Source organism: Eleutherodactylus coqui, chromosome 3 (genome assembly GCF_035609145.1).
Source record: "Eleutherodactylus coqui strain aEleCoq1 chromosome 3, aEleCoq1.hap1, whole genome shotgun sequence".
NCBI classification, from domain to species: domain Eukaryota; kingdom Metazoa; phylum Chordata; class Amphibia; order Anura; family Eleutherodactylidae; genus Eleutherodactylus; species Eleutherodactylus coqui.
In genome coordinates, this window is record NC_089839.1 from 49,637,931 (window position 1) to 49,653,747 (window position 15,817).

A 15,817-nucleotide genomic window follows, 5' to 3' on the forward strand; every position below is an offset into this window, starting at 1 on the left:
AGAGTTCCCGACTGAGCTCCAGAAGCAAGGTCATGGACCCTTTTTCCTCTTGTGTGGACTGATAGGACATCATAGACTCATGACTCAATGATTCAGGGGAGGACTTGGTCCTGAAGTAGGCCCTGTTGGCTGCTATGGCCAAGTGGCTTTGCAGGTAATTAATATAGGCTACTAGAGATTGCTGCAGAAAACAATAAACTGTAATGGCAAAAGAAAGAATCAAATTGAGTCCCATACTCCAGGATAGCTTAGTCTCTTATACCGTATGACGCAGGTTAACAATCAACAAGATCGATTTCGGTGTTCTGCGTTAGTGGCAAAATAATGAAAGTCCATACCTGGTTACTGGGATCAACAATGGGTATTAATAAGCTCACCTAGATAGTTTGAAGACCTGTTAGTATGGGATATCAGTAGCTTATTTCCACCTGGTTGGCTAGGGATGACTCTTTTACAAACAAGCTCTGAGTTGTTGGAAAGGAGGGAATAGGGGAAACACTCTTGGTTCACCATTTGGTGCTCCTTTTCCCGTTCACTGAAGAAACGCCTATTCGTAGAACAACTACTGCGTCACTGTGGCCTCAACCAAGAAAAACTCTTTTCTGCCATCCACAGCGTAGCTGTTCCTCCTCTAACTCTTCTTCCGGCACTTCCCGCTCCAGTGACTTCATGCATATTCCTCCATTCCTATCCCATCTTAAAGCGACAGTACTATTCAAGAAAAGCCTCATCGTATTAAACAGTAAACAATGATCCATACTCACCTTACACCTATGCATATAGCTATATAACCACCCCTGAAAGTGATGTGGCTTGACTTAAACGGATCCCATGTTTACAGGATATTCTCTTCTAGAAGCATAGGCCTTCACACAAAATAGAGTCTGTCCTGGAAAGTGTGGCAGTGTGGCTGCTGAAGTAGCATATTTGTGCCACTATAATGGCATATTTCAGGCAACCAGAATCTGTATAACAAAGAAAGAGGCATTTCTCTAAAAAAAAAAACCCGGAATAGGACCTGGTTGCTAGAGTTGGAGGAGAGAAGGATGAGCTCCTACTTCCCCCATCACTATTTTGAGTTGGTCAATTACTTTAAATACTAGCCAGCTAGGACAGCCTAGGGTGGTGAAGCTTTTTTTGCAATGCTACCAGTATGGGAAAGATGAGTCTGTGCCAAGCCTGGGGAGCCAAGCCATGATGTCAGTACGAACTGTTTGTTTTGAGGTATTGGGTAGTAGTTCCAGGATCTTATGGTGAGGGACACTGAGTTCATTTATGTAGAGGCTAAGTTGCTTAGGGTTTACTTCTGCGCTGTCTTGTAAAACTCTGTTGACATTGACAAAGACAACAAAATTGGTTGTGGTCACTTTTAAGCCTAATTTACAGTGTTGAAGTGAGAAATTCCTTGTGGCAAATATTTCACCATGAAGAAGTTCTAGTTCAAGTTTATCTCCTTTTTAATATTTACTAGAGATGAGCGAACGTACTCGTCTGAGCTTGATATTCGTGCGAATATTAGGGTGTTCGGGATGCTCGTTACTCTTAACGAGCACCACGCGGTGTTCCGGTTACTTTCAGTTTCCTCTCTGAGATGTTAGCGCGCTTTTCTGGCCAATTGAAAGACAGGGAAGGCATTACAACTTTCCCCTGTGACGTTCAAGCCCTATACCACCCCCCTGCTGTGAGTGGCTGGGGCGATCAGATGTCACCCGAGTATAAAAGTCGGCCCCTCCCGCGGCTCGCCTCAGATGTCTTGTGAGTTAGCTGAGGGAAAGTGCTGCTGGTGCCGGAGCTGCTGTAGGGAGAGTGTTAGTAGTGAGTGTAGGCTTCAAGAACCCCAACGGTCCTTCTCAGGGCCACATATATCCGTGTGCAGTACTGTGGAGGGTGCTGTTAGCAGTGTTGCACAAAATTTTTTTTTTTCAAAATCGGCAGTCTGCAGAGCATTGCGCCTTGCAGTAATACTACAGGGACAGAAGTGGTGCTTAGGTAGGGAGAGTGTTAGGAGTGAGTGTAGGCTTTAAGAACCCCAACGGTCCTTCTTAGGGCCACATTTATCCGTTTGCAGTACTGTGCAGGCTGCTGTTAGCAGTGTTGCATATTTTTTTCTTTTCAAAATCGGCTGTCTGCAGAGCATTGCGCCTTGCAGTAATACTACAGGGAGAGAATTGTGTAGGCAGGGCCAGAAGACATATATTATTGATTGAATATAGTCAGTGGGCCCTCCGTTTCCCAAAAAGGGAAAAATTGTATTTGTCCTGCAGTCTTGCGCCAATTTATTTCCTGCCTGGGAAAAGTAACCGCTGTGCTGCACTTCATATAACTGCATTTCTGTGCAACACATATCTTATCTGATTGAATATAGTCAGTGGGCCCTCCGTTTCCCAAAAAGGGAAACATTCTATTTGTCCTGCAGGCTTGCGCCAATTTATTTGCTGCCTGTGAAAAGTCTCCGCTCTGCTGCACTTCATATAACTGCATTTCTGTGCAACACATATCTTATCTGATTGAATATAGTCAGTGGGCCCTCCGTTTCCCAAAAAGGGAAACATTCTATTTGTCCTGCAGGCTTGCGCCAATTTATTTGCTGCCTGTGAAAAGTAACCGCTCTGCTACACTTCATATAACTGCATTTCTGTGCAACACATATCTTATCTGATTGAATATAGTCAGTGGGCCTTCCGTTTCCCAAAAAGGGAAACATTCAATTTGTCCTGCAGGCTTGCGCCAATTTGTTTGCTGCCTGTGAAAAGTAACCGCTCTACTGCACTTCATATAACTGCATTTCTGTGCAACACATATCTTATCTGATTGAATATAGTCAGTGGGCCCTCCGTTTCCCAAAAAGGGAAACATTCAATTTGTCCTGCAGGCTTGCGCCAATTTGTTTGCTGCCTGTGAAAAGTAACCGCTCTACTGCACTTCATATAACTGCATTTCTGTGCAACACATATCTTATCTGATTGAATATAGTCAGTGGGCCCTCCGTTTCCCAAAAAGGGAAACATTCTATTTGTCCTGCAGGCTTGCGCCAATTTATTTGCTGCCTGTGAAAAGTCTCCGCTCTGCTGCACTTCATATAACTGCATTTCTGTGCAACACATATCTTATCTGATTGAATATAGTCAGTGGGCCCTCCGTTTCCCAAAAAGGGAAACATTCTATTTGTCCTGCAGGCTTGCGCCAATTTATTTGCTGCCTGTGAAAAGTAACCGCTCTGCTACACTTCATATAACTGCATTTCTGTGCAACACATATCTTATCTGATTGAATATAGTCAGTGGGCCTTCCGTTTCCCAAAAAGGGAAACATTCAATTTGTCCTGCAGGCTTGCGCCAATTTGTTTGCTGCCTGTGAAAAGTAACCGCTCTACTGCACTTCATATAACTGCATTTCTGTGCAACACATATCTTATCTGATTGAATATAGTCAGTGGGCCCTCCGTTTCCCAAAAAGGGAAACATTCTATTTGTCCTGCAGGCTTGCGCCAATTTGTTTGCTGCCTGTGAAAAGTAACCGCTCTACTGCACTTCATATAACTGCATTTCTGTGCAACACATATCTTATCTGATTGAATATAGTCAGTGGGCCCTCCGTTTCCCAAAAAGGGAAACATTCTATTTGTCCTGCAGGCTTGCGCCAATTTATTTGCTGCCTGTGAAAAGTCTCCGCTCTGCTGCACTTCATATAACTGCATTTCTGTGCAACACATATCTTATCTGATTGAATATAGTCAGTGGGCCCTCCGTTTCCCAAAAAGGGAAACATTCAATTTGTCCTGCAGGCTTGCGCCAATTTATTTGCTGCCTGTGAAAAGTCTCCGCTCTGCTGCACTTCATATAACTGCATTTCTGTGGAACAGATTTCTTATCTGATTGAATATAGTCAGTGGGCCTTTTCTTTTTAAAAAAAGGGAAAAATTCTATGTGCCCTGCCTCTGTCAGTCCTCAGCGTTCTGTGTACGTGTGTGGTGGGTGGAGATAGTAAACAAATCATACGCAGCCAGCTACGTTTAACAGCAGGCTTGCGCCAATTTATTTCCTGCCTGCGAAATCAAATCACTGGTAATACACCATGCTGAGGGGTAGGGGTAGGCCTATAGGATGTGGACGCGGGCGAGGACGCGGAGGCCCAAGTCAGGGTGTGGGCACAGGCCGAGCCAGTGCGGTGGCCAGGGGTGGAGGCAGGGCCAGACCGAATAATCCACCAACTGTTTCTCAAAGCGCCCTCTCGTGCCATGCCACCCTGCACAGGTCAAGGTGCTCTACGGTGTGGCAGTTTTTCACAGAGACGCCTGACGACCGACGAACAGTGGTGTGCAACCTTTGTCGCGCCAAGATCAGCTGGGGAGGCACCACCAACAGCATGCGCAGGCATATGATGGCCAAGCACCCCACAAGGTGGGACGATGCCCGTTCACCGCCTCCGGTTTGCACCACTGCCTCTCCCCCTGTGCCCCAACCTGCCACTGAGATCCAACCCCCCTCTGAGGACACAGGCACTACCGTCTCCTGGCCTGCACCCACACCCTCACCTCCGCTGTCTTCGGCCCCATCCAGCAATGTCTCTCAGCGTAGCGTCCAGACGTCGCTAGCGCCACAGTTTGAGCGCAAGCGCAAGTACGACGCCACGCACCCACACGCTCAAGCGTTAAACGTGCACATTGCAAAATTGATCAGCCTAGAGATGCTGCCGTATAGGCTTGTGGAAATGGAGGCTTTCAAAAGCATGATGGCGGCGGCGGCCCCGCGCTACTTGGTTCCCAGTCGCCACTACTTTTCCCGATGTGCCGTCCCAGGCCTGCACGACCACGTCTCCCGCAACATTGTACTCGCCCTCACCAACGCGGTTACTGCCAAGGTCCACTTAACAACAGACACGTGGACAAGCACAGGCGGGCAGGGCCACTATATCTCCCTGACGGCACATTGGGTGAATTTAGTGGAGGCTGGGACAGAGTCAGAGCCTGGGACCGCTCACGTCCTACCCACCCCCCGAATTGCGTGCCCCAGCTCGGTGCTGATATCTGCGGGGGTGTATACTTCCTCCACTAAACCACCCTCCTCCTCCTCCTACGCAACCTCTGTCTCGCAATCAAGATGTGTCAGCAGCAGCATGTCGCCAGCAGTCGGTGTCAGGCCGTGCTGAAACTACTCAGCTTAGGAGAGAAGAGGCACACGGCCCATGAACTGCTGCAGGGTCTGACAGAGCAGACCGACCGCTGGCTTGCGCCGCTGAGCCTCCAACCGGGCATGGTCGTGTGTGACAACGGCCGTAAGCTGGTGGCGGCTCTGCAGCTCGGCAGTCTCACGCACGTGCCATGCCTGGCCCATGTGTTTAATTTGGTGGTTCAGCGCTTTCTGAAAAGCTACCCACACTTGTCATACCTGCTCGGAAAGGTGCGCTGGATCTGCGCACATTTCCGCAAATCACACACGCACGCTGCCACCCTGCGGACACTGCAACATCGGTTTCATCTGCCAGTGCACCGACTGCTGTGCGACGTGCCCACACAGTGGAACTCTACGCTCCACATGTTGGCCAGACTCTATGAGCAGCGTAGAGCTATAGTGAAATACCAACTCCAACTTGCGCGGCGCAGTGGGAGTCAGCCTCCTCAATTATTTACAGTAGAGTGGGCCTGGTTGGCAGCCATCTGCCAGGTCCTTGGAAAATTTGAGGAGTCTACCCAGGTGGTGAGCGGCGATGCTGCAATCATTAGCGTCACCATTCCTCTGCTATGCATCTTGAGAAGTTCCCTGCAAAGCATAAAGGCAGACGCTTTGCGCTCGGAAACAGAGCCGGGGGAAGACAGTATGTCGCTGGATAGTCAGAGCACCCTCCTGTCTATATCTCAGCGCGTTCAGGAGGAGGAGGAGGAGCATGAGGAGGATGAGGAGGAGGGGGAAGAGACAGCTTGGCCCACTGCTGACAGTACCCATGCTGCTTGCCTGTCATCCTTTCAGCGTGTATGGCCTGAAGAGGAGGAAGAGGAGGAGGAGGAGGATCCTGAAAGTGATCTTCCTAGTGAAGACAGCCATGTGTTGCGTACAGGTACCCTGGCACACATGGCTGACTTCATGTTAGGATGTCTTTCTCGTGACCCTCGCGTTACACGCATTCTGGCCACTACGGATTACTGGGTGTACACACTGCTCGATCCACGGTATAAGGAGAGCCTTTGCACTCTCATTCCCGAAGAGGAAAGGGGTTCGAGAATGATGCTATACCACAGGGCGCTGGTGGACAAACTGATGGTAAACTTCCCATCCGACAGCGCTAGTGGCAGAAGGCGCAGTTCCGAGGGCCAGGTAGCAGGGGAGGTGCTGAGATCAGGCAGCATGTACAGCGCAGGCAGGGGAACATTCTCCAAGGCCTTTGCCAGCTTTATGGCTCCCCAGCAAGACTGTGTCACCGCTCCCCAGTCAAGGCTGAGTCAGCGGGAGCACTGTAAAAGGATGGTGAGGGAGTACGTAGCCGATCGCACGACCGTCCTCCGTGACGCCTCTGCCACCTACAACTACTGGGTGTCGAAGCTGGACACGTGGCCTGAACTCGCGCTGTATGCCCTGGAGGTGCTTGCTTGTCCTGCGGCTAGCGTCTTGTCAGAGAGTGTGTTTAGTGTGGCTGGGGGAATCATCACGGATAAGCGTACCCACCTGTCAACCGACAGTGCCGACAGGCTTACACTCATCAAGATGAACAAAGCCTAGATTTCCCCAGACTTCTCTTCTCCACCAGAGGACAGCAGCGATACCTAAGCAATACGTAGGCTGCACCCGCGGATGGAAGCATCGTTCTCTCTCACCATCCAAAACGGGGACATTTCTGCTTCATCAATCTGTGTATAATATTCCTCCTCCTCCTGCTCCTCCTCCTGAAACCTCACGTAATCACGCCGAACGGGCAATTTTTCTTAGGGCCACAAGGCTCACTCATATAATTTTTCTAAACAATTTTTATACGTTTCAATGCTCTTAAAAGCATTGAAACTTTAACTTGAACCAATTTTTCGTTAAACTGGGCTGCCTCCAGGCCTAGTTACCACTTAAGCCACATTAACCAAAGCGATTAATGGGTTTCACCTGCCCTCTTGGTTGGCCATGGCCAATTTTTTGGATGTACATTAGTACTGTTGATACAGCAATTTTTGTGGGCCCTCGCCTACAGTGTAATCAAATGAATTTTTAGCCCACCTGCATTACAGCTGACGTTACATCCGCTGTGTTGGGCAATGCAATGGGATATATTTATGTACCGCCGGTGGCTTCCTGGCACCCACCCATGCTGTGGGTCCACAGAGAATTATAAATGCATCTGTTTCCACATCTAAAGAACCCCAGTCAGACTGGGGCATGCAGTGTGGGCCGAAGCCAACGTGCATTAAGCACGACATTACTACCTCAGCTGTGTTGGGCAATGCAATGGGATATTTTTATGTACCGCTGGTGGGTTCCAGGGAGCCACCCATGCTGTGGGTCCACAGGGAATTATAAATGCATCTGTTTCCACTTCTAAAGAACCCCAGTCTGACTGGGGCATGCAGTGTGGGCCGAAGCCCACCTGCATAAGGCACAACATTACTACCTCAGCTGTGTTGGGCAATGCAATGGGATATATTTATGTACCGCCGGTGGCTTCCTGGCACCCACCCATGCTGTGGGTCCACAGAGAATTATAAATGCATCTGTTTCCACATCTAAAGAACCCCAGTCAGACTGGGGCATGCAGTGTGGGCCGAAGCCCACCTGCATTAAGCACGACATTACTACCTCAGCTGTGTTGGGCAATGCAATGGGATATTTTTATGTACCGCCGGTGGGTTCCAGGGAGCCACCCATGTTGTCGGTCCACAGGGACTTCACAATAGGGAGTTGTACCTACCTGTGTCTATGAATTAAAAACCGCGGTCTGACTGGGGCATGCAGACACCTTGACAGAATGAATAGTGTGTGGCACATAGGTTCCCCATTGCTATGCCCACGTGTGCAGCTCCTGATGGCGGTGGCACAGGATTATATTTCTCATTGCTTCTGTACAGCATTGTGGGCTATCGCCCTGTCCCTTTTAAAGAGGGTCGCTGCCTAGCCGTGCCAACCCTCTGCAGTGTGTGCCTGTGGTTCCTCGTCATGGCAGACGCACTTATAAATAGACATGAGGGTGGTGTGGCATGAGGGCAGCTGAAGGCTGCGCAGGGACACTTTTGTGTGCGCTGTGGACACTGGGTCGTGCAGGGGGGGTTGGTCAGCATGTAACCCAGGAGAAGTGGCAGTGGAGTGTCATGCAGGCAGTGATTGTGCTTTGTTGGAGGTAGTGTGGTGCTTAACTAAGGTATGCATTGCTAATGAGGGCTTTTCAGAAGTAAAAGTTGTTGGGGGGGGGGCCCACTCTTGCCGCTATTGTGGCTTAATAGTGGGACCTGTGAACTTGAGATGCAGCCCAACATGTAGCCCCTCGCCTCCCCTATCCGTTGCTGTGTCGTTCCCATCACTTTCTTGAATTGCCCAGATTTTCACACATGAAAACCTTAGCGAGCATCGGCGAAATACAAAAATGCTCGGGTCGCCCATTGACTTCAATGGGGTTCGTTACTCGAAATGAACCCTCGAGCATCGCGATAATTTCGTCCCGAATAACGAGCACCCGAGCATTTTGGTGCTCGCTCATCTCTAATATTTACCCCATGTGCATATAAAGATGATGTGTTTCGTCATATGCCCTGTTAAAGGAGTTGTCTAAGTTATCTAAGTTGTCTAAGTTATTGGCGGCAGTTGGGGATATAGTCTACATAAGTAAAAAAGCACAATTCTCACCTCCTGCTGCCCCGTCTCTCCCCCATTGATCACCTTTGCTCCAGTCTTCTGTTTATAAGCGCTGCAGTGGTCACATGGCTTGTTTACCCATGTGACTGCTGTAGCCAATAGAAGACCCAAAAAGGATGTCACTGATGACATCACATAAATCATGGGGTTTTGACTAACCTTATTTACTGGCAGTAGAAAAACTAAGCTGCATATTTGTGTCATGCTACAGATTTTCTATTTGTTGCGGAAAGCTCAATGCAGATTCCATTCATTTCAATGTACTGTCTGAAGTCCTGTGACTATATCAGCGACAAAACCATGTGCGCCTTTCATTGAGGATGAAAATACAGAGGCATTTTCCAGCTGTGTGTGAAATTGGCATTAAAGACATTATCCGTGCTTAGAAAAACATTGCCACATTCTTCAGTAAACAATGGGTCAAGAACACTATCTTTTCTCCTTAGGGAGAGCACCTAGATGGTGAGTGAGTGAGGAGATGTATAAGGCCATTCATGCTCCTCTGGGTAATATGCAAATAAGGGAGATGGAACATTACCCCTGCAGTGCCACCTATTGGAAGGCAGCATTCCTTCATGTCAATGTTAGACTCTTTATACAAGCCTTGTAACAATGACTGGGAATTAAAAGCAAAGCCAGGATCCATGCACAGACAGCTGTTTTGGGGTGTTTGCCCCTAATCAGTGTGCAGCGGGATTCTGGCAATGCCACACCTAACCATGGGTTGTGTTTGGTCTTTCAGCTCTGCTCCCTTCACTTCAATACAGCTGAGCAACTATATACTCTATCCTACCAAAAGTAATTTGAGACCTGAGCAAGAATCAAAATTATTTATTTTCATATGTTACTACTTAGTGGGGCTCCTTTGGCCCTAATGACATCAGATACTCTCTGTGGCATACTTTCTACTAATGTCTAATACACTTTATCTGGTATTTTCCTCAATTCATCCTGCAAATGTCTGATGTGTTCTCTCAAACAAGCGCTGCGGAATAAGTTGGCGCTATACAAATAAAGATTATTATTATTATTATATTTTCTAGCCGGAGGTTCCAGTTCTTCCCGAAGTTGTTCAGTAGGGTTTAGGTCAGGACACTGTGCAGACCAGTCCAATCTTGGAACATCCATATCCTCAAACCAGCATAAAACATCAACAAACCATAACAGAACCTCCACCATACTTAACTGTTGGCACGACACACTCAGGTAGTGGGTGTTCCCCAGGATCCTCACACCCAGGTACATCCATCTGATGTGAAGATGGAGTAGCTTCATTCATCACTCCATAGAACATTCTTCCATTGCTCAACTGTCTAATAAGGACCCTCTTTGCACCATTGTAGATGGGCCAATGCATTGCGCTTTGTGATGGGTGGCTTGTGTACAGCAGCATAACAAGAACTATGGCGGCCACCTTCAAGGGTCTACATCTTATATAGCATGGTTTAGGACACGTGACATGGTAATAAGACGCAATCCATTCCACTGATTTATGTTGTTGTCAGCTGCTTAGTCATTCCCGACCCTAAGTGTGTCCAAATACTTTTGGTAGGAGAGTGTACAACCCATGTACAAATGTGGTGCTGCTTCTGGAAAAAGCAAGGAAACATGTTTTATGCTCTTCAAAAGCTTTTATGTTTTTTAGCTGTAACCCAATGATGTACCATTTACGCCTGCTGATTGTGTATTGCGAGTTCTAACAAATAAATATGTTTAGAGTAACGCAGTCCTCTTTTGTGTTTATAGGAGGTTAATTACACGGACTAATTTATGTCTTTACACAACATGGGAAACAGCAGAACAACTTTTAATGAGAACAATAAATCAAATGGATTGTGGTGAAGGAAATGCCACAACGAAACACAAAACTTCATATGCAACAAATATGGGGAAGTATGAAATGATAAGTGCAATGCACACAAGCTACCAAATCATTAAATCACAAAGGGCAACATCTTGACACAAGGCCAAAGCTAAACTAAAGAACGTGATATACAGTACAGCAAAAAAAATTAATAGGAAACTCATATCCATAAATCTAAAGAGCTCGAAGAAGTTTACTGCAGTGTGTTTAGCTATCTGCGTGCCAACAATCTTTTAAAAGGGCGGTTTGGAACTTTTACTATAGATGACCTACCTTCAGGATAGGTCATCAACAGTTGATTGGCAGAGGTCCACCGCTTTAGGTCATGGCCAGCTCCAATCAGCTGATCACCTGGAACTTTTACTATAGATGACCTACCGTCAGGATAGGTCATCCACAGTTGATTGGCAGAGGTCCACCGCTTTAGGTGATGGCCAGCTCCAATTAGCTGATCACCTGGAACTTTTACTATAGATGACCTACTGTCAGGATAGGTCCTCAACAGTTGATTAGCAGAGGTCCACCGCTTCAGCTGATGGCCAGCTCCAATCAGCTGATCGCTCATTGTCAATCTGGACAGTGCTGGAAGCAAATATTACAAGCACAACTTCCATTGAATTCAGTAAGAACTGTGCCTTTAGAACCGAACTTGGCCACTGAAATACAGACAGAGCTCTCTGCTTCCAGTGTTGGTCTAACAGCTAGACTAGTGATCAGCTGATCAGTGGGGATCCAGAGCTATTGATGACCTATCTTTACTCCGCCTGATAACATGCTCCCTGTCCTACCGACTGCAATTCCTGCTAGCCACAATAAACTACCCCTTGCAGTCATACTGATTCAGGCACTATACAGCTTAGGTCTGACCATTGTCTATGTGTATAGCATCCCTCACTCTTCACTTCGCTGTACCATGCACATCTCCAGCCCCTTTACCTTCTTTAAGTTATCCCCAGCTCTCCACTTCCTGCTGCAGCATCAGGAACATGTGTCCATTGCAATTAACCACCAGCTGAAGTGAGCCAATGATTGGCTGTAGCTGTCAGATATCTCTAAAATTAGTGACGTCATCTCCGCAGCAGGAAGTAGAGAGCAGCTGGGGACTAAACACTAGCGAAATGAGAATCAGGTGAGGTAAGTATGGCTTTTTTAGGTTTCTCCACCACCCTGATCAAGTGTCAAAATCTTTTTGTGGGCTGGATAACCCCTTTAAAAAATTGACTACGGTGATAAACTCTGGTTATTCCCAGTCAAGTTGCGAAGCCTATTAGAAGGTTAGACACTAACTAATAGGGAGGCTGCCTTGCAATAAGTGGCGCTGTAAAGGCATTGTATCATTTTTCATTTGCATACCAAATTTCGCAGAGGAGCATTGCATGGTCTATAAGTCTTCTCAAGCCTCTTTGGTGCACCCCACAAGAAGAAACTGCATGTCTCCCACCTCATGAAGTAAACCTATGACAAATACTGAGATCATTCCAGGAACAGCAGAGCTAAGTTTACCAATGTAATATGGTTAAAGGGGTTATCTGAAGAGATATGCTTACCCCAATCTAGTCCGGGTGCAGCAGTCCACATTCAGCCCAGTTTTGACACCAGTTCCCTATGAAGTTCAATGACATCATCGTATGGAAGGGCTGGTTGCCTGACTAGTTTCACTGGCTAAGCCATCATCCATCTCTATCATGGCCAATGCAGAGAGAGAACAGATAGATAGACTAGTTATTGAAATTAGACAGTCAGACAGCTCCCTGCAACAACATGACTGACCCTGACATGGGCATGGAGGCTCTAGTATTCTGTTGTACTGCCTCTAGCTTGGATGTAAGATGTGATACAGATGGGCATGGAGGCTCTAGTACCCTGTTGTACCGCCTCTAGCTTGGATACAAGATGTGATACAGGCAGGCATGGAGGCTCTAGTACCCTGTTGTACCGCCTCTAGCTTGGACACAAGATGTGATACGGGCAGGCATGGAGGCTCTAGTACCCTGTTGTACCGCATCTAGCTCGGACACAAGATGTGATACAGGCAGGCATTGAGGCTCTAGTACTCTGTTGTACCACCTCTAGCTTGGATGTAAGATGTGATACAGATGGGCATGGATACATATAAGCACTAGACTATATAGATCACTCAGAGCCTTCCAGAAACTTCCATACATGAACTTCTGTAAACTACAACTACACACACAAGTAGCCTCTGAGAGCCTTTTTATAGACCAAGGGTGGAACCAGTCTAAGGACCTCAGCTGGCAAGACCATTCATCCAATCACACCATAGCTCTAATTATTTGCGTATCTGCTTGAGATGGAACTGCATGCTGAGTTTTGCAGCAAAACAACTTCTAGGAGCTTCATTTTTTTTTTTTACAAACAGTGCTTATCTCTCCGGGTAACCCGTTGAGGATTGAAGATTGAACTCATGGTGACATGATGAGATTGTGTGATGTCATCTGTGGTTTTTCCGAGTACTTGATGAGTACACAAAAGTAATGACAAAGCTGCCTCTGCCACATCTTTAAGCAATGAGTACATTCTGCATTGGACTTTCACATTCATACATATCATATGACACTTTTTATGAGCCCTGGAAATAATTAGGGACTGTTCCCTCAAAACACGCGCTGTTATTCGTCATGTCGAAATTATAAAACAAGCTTATCACTCTAAATTCTGTAGATCTTCATCATTGTGACAGCTGCCCACGCTTTGACGTCATATGCTTCATGATAACCTTGTAATGTGGTTAGATAAGCCTGTCATATGTTCTTCTCTCAATAATAGCATATTTTACAGTGATACGGTCACATTTCTGCAGGGCACGGCTGAAGATTTCAATGGTGTGCATAGAGAGATGTGGTATTTCTGGCTCCTGCCACCCTGCAGACATAATCCTAAGAAAGGGGGTGCCCGGCCTCTGTTCCTGGTAGACCTTTGTGAAAGTCAATGAGAATGCAAATAATTAGGAAGTGAGCTGGCTTTCTAGTGCCTATTAGATAGCCAGCCAGGTTTTTTTTTCTACTGAAGGAAAGCTTATTTGCATAACCTTTTCCCAGGAAGCATTGCATTGTTTATAAGACTCCCTACACCAACTTGTCAGTCTCCACAAGGAGAAACACTATCCCTAGTATAAGTTTCTAGAACCTATTAGTTGATTTAATTTCCACCAAAAATTGTGCCAAAATTTGGGTGCAATTTGGCATCATTTTTAGGCCACACTTTCTTTTCATAAGTTGAAAGTTGGAAAAATTGTCTGAAAGCGTCTAAAAACACACAGTAAATGTGGTGCAAAGATGTAGAACAGTTCTCTAGTGCAACTTGTGCCAAAAAACTCATATTTTTAATAATAAATCTGCCCCAATGTGTTTTTAATGTAGAGTAGTCGGAGATGAATGTTTGTGATAGTGTTACTGCAGAGTACTAGTTTTGAACCTTTTATGACCACATGCCGTACATGTACCTAGCTTGGTCTTGGGCTTTAAACATGTGCAATTCTAAATGTTAGGCATGGGTTTAAAGTTCCTGCAGGTACAGACCAGGTACCCAGCTGCCAGACCCCTTCTATGCTTTTTTCTCAAGCTTACATAGTGCTCAATGAGCCAGTGTAGTGAATTAGGGAAGAGTCAGTGCCACTGTCTCTATTGGACGTGAAGCTCACGTGTTCACCGAGTACATGTACAAGTACATCTCAGAGCTACTGAGTATTAGCAAATCCAGAACAGCTCTGCCAGTGTCTGATATCAAAACAGCTAAATGTTTTCACCTTAACTGGGGCTAGTATGGGAGACCCAGTTACAGTCAAAAACTGCAAAGGAAAAAGAAAAAAAGTTAAAAATTGTGAAGGGTTCACAAAAGTCATTGATGATGTCATGGCTCAATGGTTAGCACTGTTACCTTGCAGTCCTGGAGACCTGGTTGTAAATATGACAAAAGGGGAACATTTGCATAGAGTTTGTATATTCTCTCTATGTTAGCATGGGGTTTACTCTCATACTCCAAAAACATATCAACAGGGAAATATAATAGGTGAATATAGATTTTGAGCCCCATGGGGATAAGTACCAAACATAAAAGTAATCTGTGTGCGCTATGTAAATGAGTGAATTATATATATATGTGTGTATATATATATATATATATATATATATATATATATATATTACTGTGGCAGGCCAAGGTTACTCGCTTCTTGGATTGCACACATGTACAAATGCTCCAGAGGCGCCTGCCAGCATTTATTTCATGTCACAGCACAGCAAACTTGTGGTGCATACAATGTCATGTGCATACAATGGGTTCACAACCAACAGTGTCAGTAACCCCCACCCAGGGCATCTAGAGTACATGAGGGGACAACATATGGATCTCTCCCGCGGTCTGTTTACACCCAGGACCACGACGGTAACAAGAGGACATCCGCTACGATTAGAGGAAAGTAGGTTTCATCACCAACACAGAAAGGGGTTCTTTACTGTAAGAGCAGTTAGACTGTGGAACTCTCTACCTGAGGAAGTGGTGATGGCAAAATCCATAGAGGAGTTTAAAAGGGGACTTGATGTCTTTCTGGAGAAGAAGGATATTACAGGATATAAATATTAGGTTAAGTGTCAATCCTGGTATATAGGCAGGTAGGAACTATTAGGGGTTGATCCAGGGAACAGTCTGATTGCCATTAGGGAGTCGGGAAGGAATTTTTCCCCCAAAGGGCTAATTGGCTTCTGGCCTTGGGGTTTTTTGCCTTCCTCTGGATCAACACAGTAGTATAGACAGGCTGGACTAGATGGACATTGTCTTCATTCGGCCTTACATACTATGTTACTATGTAGAGGGCATCCTCTTTCAGACAAGTGACGGGCCCAAACTGGTCCACACCAGACCTCAAGCTCCAAGTTCCCGATGGCCGATGGCTAGCAGCCAGCTTTTTCCCCCTGAGTATGGTGGGAACTGATCCTTTCATCTGGTTTCTGCCACATCCACAGGTGTTGTCTATCACCCTCTGCAGGCCATTTTGAATACTGCACTCATATATATATATATATATATATATATATATATATATATATATATCATGCAAAAAGATACATAATTTATACACAGAGAAATGTAAAAATCTAATCTCGGAGGACAG

At 46.1% G+C, this 15,817-nt stretch overlaps 1 long non-coding RNA gene across 1 annotated transcript in view; it reads right to left on the reverse strand.

Moving 5' to 3' along the window:
• Window positions 1-8,832, reverse strand: part of LOC136619737 (uncharacterized) — a 44,238-nt gene extending 35,406 nt beyond the window's left edge. The window contains exon 1 of the long non-coding RNA XR_010791017.1: window positions 8,814-8,832. This is a non-coding gene — a long non-coding RNA (uncharacterized lncRNA). The remainder of the gene's footprint in view (window positions 1-8,813) is intronic.
• Between the last annotated feature and the right edge of the window lie 6,985 nt (window positions 8,833-15,817).